This window comes from Pantherophis guttatus, chromosome 10, assembly GCF_059756535.1.
Source record: "Pantherophis guttatus breed Tessera chromosome 10, ASM5975653v1, whole genome shotgun sequence".
Classification (NCBI taxonomy): domain Eukaryota; kingdom Metazoa; phylum Chordata; class Lepidosauria; order Squamata; family Colubridae; genus Pantherophis; species Pantherophis guttatus.
This window is the reverse complement of record NC_142072.1, coordinates 17,492,794-17,502,949: the sequence shown is the minus strand read 5'-3', so window position 1 is coordinate 17,502,949 and position 10,156 is coordinate 17,492,794. Positions and strand designations below refer to the sequence as shown.

Below are 10,156 nucleotides of genomic sequence, written 5' to 3'. Positions count from 1 at the left end.
GGCGTGGTGTGGCTTGGTGGGCGTGGCAGGGGAAGGATACTGCAAAATCCCCATTCCCTCCCCACTCCAGGGGAAGGATACTGCATTTATGGCTTTCCTTGATGACCCAACATGCTAAGGCAAATCTATTTAAATTTCTTAGTTTAATCCGGCATTGCATAAATTATGAGTACAGTTTTTCTCTTGAAGGCTGTTATAGGTTGATTTATATGGGTTCCTTTTTTATTAAACTAAGTGAAAATCTGTTAGAGGCTGCCTGGAAAGTAAAGCTGAAGCAAGCAATGGGAGGGGCAGGCCCAAAACCTATTTGGGGGACCCCTTTCTGAGATACAAAGTTCTGGTTACAAGAGAAAGGAGTTTAATCCGATTGCATGAAGAGAAAAAGTGTAATTAAATTACAGACTACACAAAATGTTAATTTCAATTAACTTATTAATGAACACTATTATTAAGGAAATGGCCACCTAAAACACTCGACTAGATGGCAGCAATGAAGCTTGGTTGTTCTCAAACTGCTAAACAGAGATTAACCTGGTTAGAGAGCCATCAGGCTGAATGGATTGAGTTGCTGGCCAATTTGAGAATTCGACAAGATATTTCTTTGCTTATTTAGTTATTTTATATCCCACTTTTATTATTTTTATAAGTAACTTAAAATGACAAACGTATCTTCCTCCTCCTATTTTCCCCACAACAACCCTGTGAGGTTGGGCTGAAAGAGACTGATTAACCCAAGGTCACAGAGCCAGTTTTCATGTCTAGGGCAGAATTAGAATTCACACACTCCAGGTTTCTAGCCTGGTGCCTTAAAACATGATGATTAAATCATCAAGAACCCAGTTTGACTCAAAGAATTCTTTTCTTTTTTCAGTAGGATGTAAGATTACAGATTGAGCAGTTATATATAAATGATTAATATAAAATATATTATTAATATATTTTCAGTAGGATGTAAGATTACAGATTGAGCAGTTATATATAAATGATTAATATAAAATATTTATTAATATAAAATATAAATTAAATGGACTCCAGAGGTTGGTAGAGAACAGGAAGGCCTGGAGGAACATTGTCCATGGGGTTGCGATGGGTTGGACACGACTTCGCAACTAACAACAACATATGAATGCTGATATAGGAAATTATCAGGTTGAGCCCGAGGGAAGGGATCAAAGCAGAGGTGGGTTTCAGCAGGTTCTGACCCGCTCTGGCGAACTGGTAGCGGAAATGTTGAGCAGTTCGGAGAACCAGTAATAAAAATTCTGACTGGCCCCGCCCCCATCTGTTCTCTCCTCCCAAGTTGCAGCTGATCGGGAGGAAATGGGGATTTTGCAGTAACCTTCCCTTGGATTGGGGAGGGAATAGAGATTTTACAGTATCCTTCCCCTGCCACGCTTACCAAGCCATGCCACCTCCACCAGGCCACAGCCACAGAATTGGTAGTAAAAAAATTGGAAACCCACCACTGGATCAAAGGCATCATCAGCCTTGAGTTCCTTAGCACCTACAAAAGATCTAATTTCAGCCCACCTTGAATTCCATTGACTTTATCTACCACCCATTTGCTTTGACCATTAGTAGTTCAGGTTCTTGCAGAAAACATAAGATTTTGCAATAAATCTTTATATATTCATTTGAGCTGCCTGGACCTCTGATTTTCCTGCACTTGACAGCTGGGGTATGATCTATGCAAATTTCACTGGGCATGTTCCCTGTTGTGGAGTTGAGGCCAGACAGGCAATTATAATATGCTCTAAATGCTGGTGTTTACCCTGCAGCACCAGATTAATGCAAAAATGAGCTCTTGGAATGTAACATTTCAAAACTTGGTTCGCTCTTGATTTTTGTTTTTGTTTGGTGCAAACTCAGAAAAACAAGGGTGTCCCAGTTTTCCACTCCACTCAGCTTTTGCTCCAAGTAAAATATTCAGCATTTTAGCTGTACAACAGAAGAACCCAGCAGCCTGTATAAAGCATGCGACATTACATAATCTTTCTTCCCACATGTCCTTTTAGATATAATTTCTTTTTTTGTGTATGCGTGTGAGTCATGAATTGAGATAGGCAAGGAATTACACAAGACAGAATCCTTGGTGCTAGCCTCTGCTTTGAAATATTTTTATTAGGCATTTCAAACATGACTTTGTACTTGCATAAGATAGATAAAAAATATATTAAAATAGACTTTTAGCAACTGCAATTCTTAGGGACATGAATCAACATTTGTCGATCGTGGTCAACAATCATGCAACAAAGGCTGGATTAGCTTTTGAGAGGTCCTCAAATGACACAGAATATTTAAAACAGTTTTGTTTTTTGGGGGGGCGGGGTAAAATACAGGGGTAGAGACAGTGGTGGGATTCAGCCAGGTCACACCCCTTTGGGTGAACCGGTTGTTAACTTTCTGAGCAGTTTGGCAAACTGGTTATTGGAAGAAATAATTAGGGCAGAGAACCAGTTGTTAAATTACTTGAATCCCACCACTGGGTAGAGACTTCTTACTGCAAGCGGGTGCAAAGTGCTCCATCTCAACTTACTGATATTGGGTGCAGTAAGCAGGTTGGACAGTTGAGGCTATAGGTTCTTTAGAACAGGGGTCTCCAAGCTTGGCAACTTTAAGCCTGGAGAACTTCAACTCCCAGAATTCTGGGAGTTGAAGTCCTCCAGGCTTAAAGTTGCCAAGCTTGGAGACCCCTGCTTTAGAATGTTGGCGTGAATTGTAGGAGCCTGAGATGGAAAGATAACCACAGGAGATCCTGCATGAAAGTGTCTTTAGAAATCAATCATCACTTTGATGAGAAAGCAATTGCATTGCTTGCCATGAAGATAGACTCGGTCCCCAACAGTTATCTATTGAAAGGTAGCCAATCGCTGCCGATAAAATAAAACTTCTGTATAATATTTGCAAAGATCTCTGGCATGGCTGGACCGATTCGATCATAGCTGACCTTGGATGTGATTGTCTTGATACGGGAGTGATTTTTTTTAAAAAAAAATTGTTATAGGAGGAGTAATGTACAGCCATCCAACCTTCTGTTTATCCTCCTCCTCCCCACAACTTGCCCTGTTGATGCATTATTCTAATCGAAAAAAGAATGTTCTCCTGAATCCCCAGCCTCTATTCTAATCACCAGTTTAATGTTATTTAGGTCACAGATGTCTGGACACATGTTCTCTTATGCAATGCTGGCAGGCTGCAGTTTCCCATAAAGCAGCTTTTCTGCCTAAAGGCACAGGGACGTTACACAATCACTTGCTCTGCTGTTCTAACTCTCTTTCCCTTCTCCTCAAACTTTCCCATCATTGTAGATCAGAAGGAAGGAAACGGCCCATTGGAAACCTCTTTAGAACGCCACAAAAGAGGTTTTTCCTTGGAGTTCTCTGTTTCCATCTGTAACGCGGAACCTAGGGTTGATCTGATTTTATTTTCTAATCGTCCCAACTTTTTCCCTTTTCCTCCTCAGTTCACATCGGATAACATTTCATGACCCTTTGCCTTTTAAGTTAGCTGCACACCTTGGCTAGAAAATGAAGAAAAATAGACCTAGGGCAGGGGTCGGCAGCCTGTGGCTCTGGAGCCGCATGTGGCTCTTTCATCCCTCTACTGCGGCTTCCTGTTGCCGGTCAACTCCACAATTGATAGGGTTTTCAGTTAGGACAGGTAGAGGAAAAAGGAGGCCGTGCTAGGAGGAGACTCTGGGGGAACAGGACTTCCGGTCAGCTCCAGAATTGAACGGGGGGCTTCCGGTTAGGACCTTTGTGGCTCTTTGAGTGTTTAAGGTTGCCGACTCCTCACCTAGGGGGCAAGGGATCACAAGTAAAGCCACCTCCAAACAATCTCAAGGGAAGCCCAGAAGCACAATTTTGTCCATGCTGCCATTCACTGGGTGGAGAAGCAGTTCCCAATCCACCCATTGAAGACTAATGCAGTAAAGCAGCAAAATGATCCAGTGAGTCTAAGTCACTGCTTAGAAAGATGTTAATGAAACCGTCAGTATATTGTTCCTGTAACAAGGATGTCAAACTGGCGGCCCGTGGACCAGATGAGTCATGCACAGGTCATGCCCACCCCAGGTCCGTGAAGGGAGAAAAACATTGTGATACATCACATGACAGTAACGTGACGTGGCGGGTTTGAAACCCGTGCTGTATGTCCATGTGATCTGGAGCAATGGGGAATTTGAGCTGGGAGCTCATAATGAGGGCAAATGGGAAAGCGGTTTGCTTCTTAAGGGCTTCCGATTCCCACCCGTGGTGTCCAAGGTCAGAAGTCAAGGAGTTGGCTGTGACTCTCTGATCAAAGCCCCGACCCCCTTTTTTAAAATGAGTATTGCACCTTCAGTGCCTGTAAAAAATGAGTATTGACTTTTCCCCATATTGACTTTTCGACATACCCATACACACGAAAGATATCCTGATTTCCAGCCTTCAGAAATACAAAGCAAATTCCACCAAATTTAACTATGCCTTTCCAATGACTCGACTTTATAGTTTCAGGCTCTACCTGGGAATATGGTCCTTCCTTGAAGTAAAGTTACCCCTCTCTAAAAGTCATAGAGAGTCCTGACAAGAGCCTCAGAGAGGTTTTGGGCTGCCAGTACCAATGTAGGACAAGATCCACCTTCTAAATCACTTTGCATCCATTTATCCTTTCTATATCAGCCTCAAATTATTTCTGTGGTATGTTAACCTCCCATAACCGGAAGGTCCTTCTTCTCCTCTTTGCGAGACTCATACGAGATGCTATAAAGCCTAACTCCAGATTACTGTACAACAATTCCACTCTTCATATCATACAACATGCTAAGACAATCACTGGTTTTCCTCAAACTATTTAACTCTCATCCTGGGTTGGGTTTTTTTCAAATTTGTTTTAAAGTTCCTTAGGGATTAAATTACCTGAAGGGTGACGCAGTCAGACAAAAAGCTCTTTATGAACCAAGAAAGCAGGGTGAGATCCAAGGAGGGACTTGTGAACCAACCAGATCTTCAACTAAGAGAGCTGTATGAAACCCTGCAACCTTGTAGATGATGGCCCCACTAAAGGGGGATATATAGGTTTGAAAACAGTGAGATCCTTTTCGGTGAGAATCAGTGGTGGGTTTCTACTGGTTTACCCCGGTTCGGGCGAACCAGTAGTGGCGGTGATGGGAGGCTCCGCCCACCCACCCGGACATCATCAAGGACGCTCTGTGCAGAAGGGCCAAGTGCAAGCGAAGTGAGTGTGTGCGTGTGTGCTCACAGTTCTGAACTGGTAGCGAAAGTAAGTGAAACCCACTACTGGTGAGAATCCAGAAAAGCAAAGCAAGCACAAGATGAAAAGAGTTTCGAGAACTACCCTTCCATCATAGGAGAAGAACATAAAAGGCAACGCACATTGTAATGTGCATGACTAAAGGCTGCATACAAACTCCACCAGAAATACGTTCATGAGTCCACAGGTTGAATAAAGTACCAGAGATTCTGCCATCTTCTTTGGTCTGGGTGGGTCACTCCGGTTTGGTAGCTGGGCCTAAAGGTTCTGGAGGAGGCTTGATCTCTTCAGACAGCTGCCGGACACTGTAGTAGGAAATGCTCAGTCCCATAATTGCTAAGATCAGGGCCAAGTGATTCACCAGCCGATCTTCAGACTCTGATTCGGACCCACTGGCCAGCTGCATCTGTAGGAAAATACATTAATGGAAAGTACATTAAAATTATTAAATGGAGGGATGCAACTGTTTGGGGGCTGAACCTACATGGTGCCTCAAAATACCTTTTGGATTTTGAGAAAGCACATGATAGTACAAACTCTTCCAGAAGCTGTCATGGTGTACATGTGTCTGTATGCATGGACACACACACCCCTTCAAGTCAGTGTTGTCTCCGGATGAATGCTTGGACTAGTTACTGCAATTTTCAGGAGTGGTTTGCCGTTGCTTTCTTCCCAGGTCTGAGGGACCGACTGGCTCAAGGTGATGCAACTGGCTTTGGGCCTAAGGCAGGAGTAGAACTCATGGTCTCCCAGGTTCTAACCTGGCGCCTTAAACCATTACACCAACGATAATAATAATTGGAATAATTGCCTTCCAAATTGCCTAAAGCTTTAGCAATTATGACTTTAGTACCTTTGCATTAAAATACAAACAGGCGAGTTTTGCCTCTTGCCTCAGAGGTTTTACTCTACTCAGGGGAAGCTGCTCAGAAGAAAACCCACTCAGGTTTGCATTGCACGTGGACTCACTTCTGCAAGAATCAATGGGATACCCATAGCTTTTCTCCCATAACATACCTTTATGGAACATTCTCCCTCTCTAGCGATCAGGATGGCCCCGACTCTGGTAACCTTTCATAAGGCCCTAAAGACCTGGATCCAAGCATGTGCAGGGACACACATCTTGCTTATATTACAGTTTATGGGATGCGGGAGCTTAGTGGCTAAGACGCTGAGCTTGTCAATCGAAAAGTTGGCAGTTCAGTGGTTCGAATCCCTAGTGCTGTGTAACAGGGTGAGCTCCCGTTACTTGTCCCAGCTTCTGCCAACCTAGCAGTTCGAAAGCACGTTAAAAATGCAAGTAGAAAAATAGGGATCACCTTTGGTGGGAAGGTAACAGCATTCCATGCACCTTTGGTATTTAGTCATGCCGGCCACATGACCACAGAGACGTCTTCGGACAGTGCTGGCTCTTCGGCTTTGAAACGGAGATGAGCACCACCCACTAGAGTTGGGAACAACTAGCACATGTGTGCGAAGGGAACCTTTACCTTTACCTTATAGTTTATGTGGTATGATATTTTCTCGACTGCTGTGTGTTTTAATTTTTCTGTTGTTGCCATTGTTTTTACTTTAATTTTGTAGGCCACCCAAATTCGTTCGTTAAGATGACCCATGCAAAATGAATCAATGTAATGGAAAGTACAAAACGCAGGTAGCCCTTGACTTACACCATAATGGTCATAACAGGTGACAGTCATCAATTTGATCATCCATGTGACCGACCCAATTTCATGGCCTTTTTTGTGGCAGTCATTAAGCAAACATTTATTTATTTTTATTTTATTTTTATTTTATTTCCAATTTATATACCGCCCTTCTCCCTGAGGACTCAGGGCGGTGTACAGCCAGAATTAAAAAACATGAAATACAAATATTAAAAACAATTAAAACAATTAAAATATATATAAATTTGGCCCAAACTTAAAAATACAAACCAATTAAAACATTTTTAAAAATTTAAAAAAAAAACATAACTGTTGTTAAACAAATCAATTGTTTGCTATGGGCCGGTTTTGCTTTAAAACCAGAAGTAAATGCTACTTTTTTGGTAAAAACGCAAAATGTGATCACCTGAACATAGGTTGCTGCAAACAGCTATAAATGTGTGCCAGTTACTGAACACCCAAAATGCTGTCATGTGACCACAAGGCGGGGGAGCCATTGGAACTTTGGAACTGAGTAATAAACTCCCCTGTGGAGATCTGTGGTAATTTTGAATGGTCACTAAACGACCCATTGTAAGATAAAGACTACCTATATATGTATGTTTTTCCAAACCCGGATCTAATCCAACACAACAGAAAGACATCCAGTTACAAATAACCAAGAATATTATAAATTGACTACCTCCACTTTGAGGGATATTGGCAGGGTATAGCCCACAAAATCAAGATGTCAGTCATGATTAAAAGTTAGAATAAGAGATAGAAATAAGAGAGGGGGAATATTAGTGTATATACTTTTATATAATAAATCAATAACAAGAGAAAATATGGAATAATTGAATAATGATAGACTGTAACTTAATATAAATGTGTATTATTATTAGAAATATATAAGTTGATCGAATGTAAGAACTATGATCAATTTTACTAGTTCGATTTGTATTAGACTGCATGATGCCCAGGTGTCACACAGTTCATGCATTGATATGTTTGTTAAAAAAATGTGATGTCAGTCACCCATCACAGTGTGATTCCTATAAAAGACACAAACAACTTTGATCTCATAGTTGTGGCCATCATTTGACTGTTTTTTTAACCACACGTTTGTAGGCATCATCTCAAAAGGAGACACACAGACAAACCCATGCAGAAATGACTGAAATACAGTAACTGAAACAGAAACACATTATACTTCCTAGTATAGAAAGACAGGGACCAGGTGACTTGTATCTCTGTTTGGTCCTCACCCAGGCACTGATATGTCATGTCTGAATCTCTGCTCTGCTTATCTTCAAACTAGACTTAGATTTGATTTAAATAGAGCTATCTAATAGCAAGGTGTTTTCCCCACGAAACAACACATATTGGCACATGGCAGATTCCATAACAAAATGTTGCAGTGCAGAGAAGTTCCTGCTTTGAGTTCCAGGGATTCCAACGTGCCCCCTTTTTTCATAAGATTTTCATTCCACTTTCGGATGTTAACCTTCATTCGCTATCAAATCATTATTGCTTTCCTCCCCATCTCTCCCCGTAGCCATACCTGAAGACTGTTTCTTCCTAAGCGAGGACTTAACCAGTACGCCCTTCTACAAACCTTGATCTTTCCATAGGTTTGAAGACTTTCCTCTTATTCATGGATACCTTATGCCACCAGACTTCAAATTTTGGGCTTAGACAACTTAGAACTACGCCGACTTCGGTCTGACCTAAGCGTAGGACATAAAATTATCTGCCACAACGTCCTACATGTCAATGAGTACTTCAGCTTCAACCACAACAATACACGAGCACACAATAGATACAAACTCCAGGTAAACTGATCCAAACTCGATTGCAGAAAATACGACTTCAGCAACAGAGTGGTCAATGCCTGGAATACCTGACTCTGTGGTCTCTTCCCCCAACCCCCAAAGCTTTAACCTTAGACTATCTACTGTTGACCTCACCCCATTCCTGTAAGGGGCATGCATAAGTGCACCAGCTGCCTACCATCCCTGTCCTACTATCCCTTTTTATTCGTATCCATTTCATGTATTCATAATCATGTTTATACTTTTATCTGTAATCTTATATATGCTTGACAAATAAATAAAATAGATAAATAAATAAAATGTTTTAGGCTATGGTAGGGTTCTGCCCTCACAGCCTGAACATGAGAAAAAGAGGGAATCCTGCTATTCTTTTTTTTCTTTGTTGTCTTTTCCTGGATTACTAAGATCCCTCTGATCTGCAGCCTCTGATACTGAATACATTATTCAGGACTTTCCAGCAAGATCATTCCTTATCTATCTGTCTGTCCTTCGGTCCCTCTGGTCTCTAATACAGGAGGAAATTCTGCTTACCTGCAACAGTCGGAAGTATCCCGGGGTCAAACGTCGGAGGCGGAAGATCATAGCAGAAGAAAAGAGAGGGAGATAGCTCCCCTTCCTAACTCTCTTCTTGTGGGTTTTCGAGTTATTTAGGCAGAATCAAAGCTGTAGAAGGAAAGGAAAAAGCTTAGGACATGACAGGAGGAAGGGAACCACAGCAAACATTCTTTGATGTCTGGCAGCGAAATGGTCTGCAGGACTTGACTGTAGACCACTGTTCTGGTGACCCCCAAAGTTCTTCTGGCAAAAGACGTGGCGCTAATTGCATGGGTTGTTGTTTGAGTTACTCATTAATTTAATGAGCATCTCAGGCTCATCCTTGTCTACAACAGGGCAACTCCCTGAAATGTATGGTATGTGAAATACCACCATCCCTCTCTCTGATGGGACACGTTCCCTGGTTCCCAGTGTTTTCAACCAACTTCAGCAATCTCCATCTTCTCTCTTTTCATGTCTTCCTCCGATGCTAAGGCAATGGATGTAAATGCACATACCGCTTAGGGGGTTCAAGATCCTGGTCCTTGCGTATCATCTCCCAGTAATAACGCTGGACGACTGTGTGCAAGAGATGTTTTTTTCATTTTGCCCTCCTCCCTTCCTGCCCAGTGATGAGCCTGCCACTGCTTGCCTTAGCAGCAGCTGTCACAAGGAATCAGCACTCCCTGCTCCGCTGACCGCACGCGATCCATGCATCAAGGGGAAGTTTTTTCCGGGTTTTTATTGGGGGAGCAAAATTTGGGAGCCATGTACATCATGAGAACCTCTGAGAACCAGCTTCCACTGTGATGTTGTGAAACAAACCTTCATGGAGTACCAGGTGTTCTAGATCACAGAGGACAATCCATCACTGGAAGAGTCTTTCAC

General features: G+C 42.2%; 1 long non-coding RNA gene across 1 annotated transcript; it reads right to left on the bottom strand.

The window, feature by feature from the left end:
• Positions 1 to 5,520: 5,520 nt before the first annotated feature.
• LOC117663396 (uncharacterized) lies at positions 5,521 to 9,921 on the bottom strand. Its single transcript, XR_004590684.2, has 3 exons — positions 9,787 to 9,921; positions 9,266 to 9,397; positions 5,521 to 5,659 (listed from the first exon to the last, which is right to left on the bottom strand). It is a non-coding gene; the product is annotated as an uncharacterized LOC117663396 (long non-coding RNA).
• Positions 9,922 to 10,156: the final 235 nt, after the last annotated feature.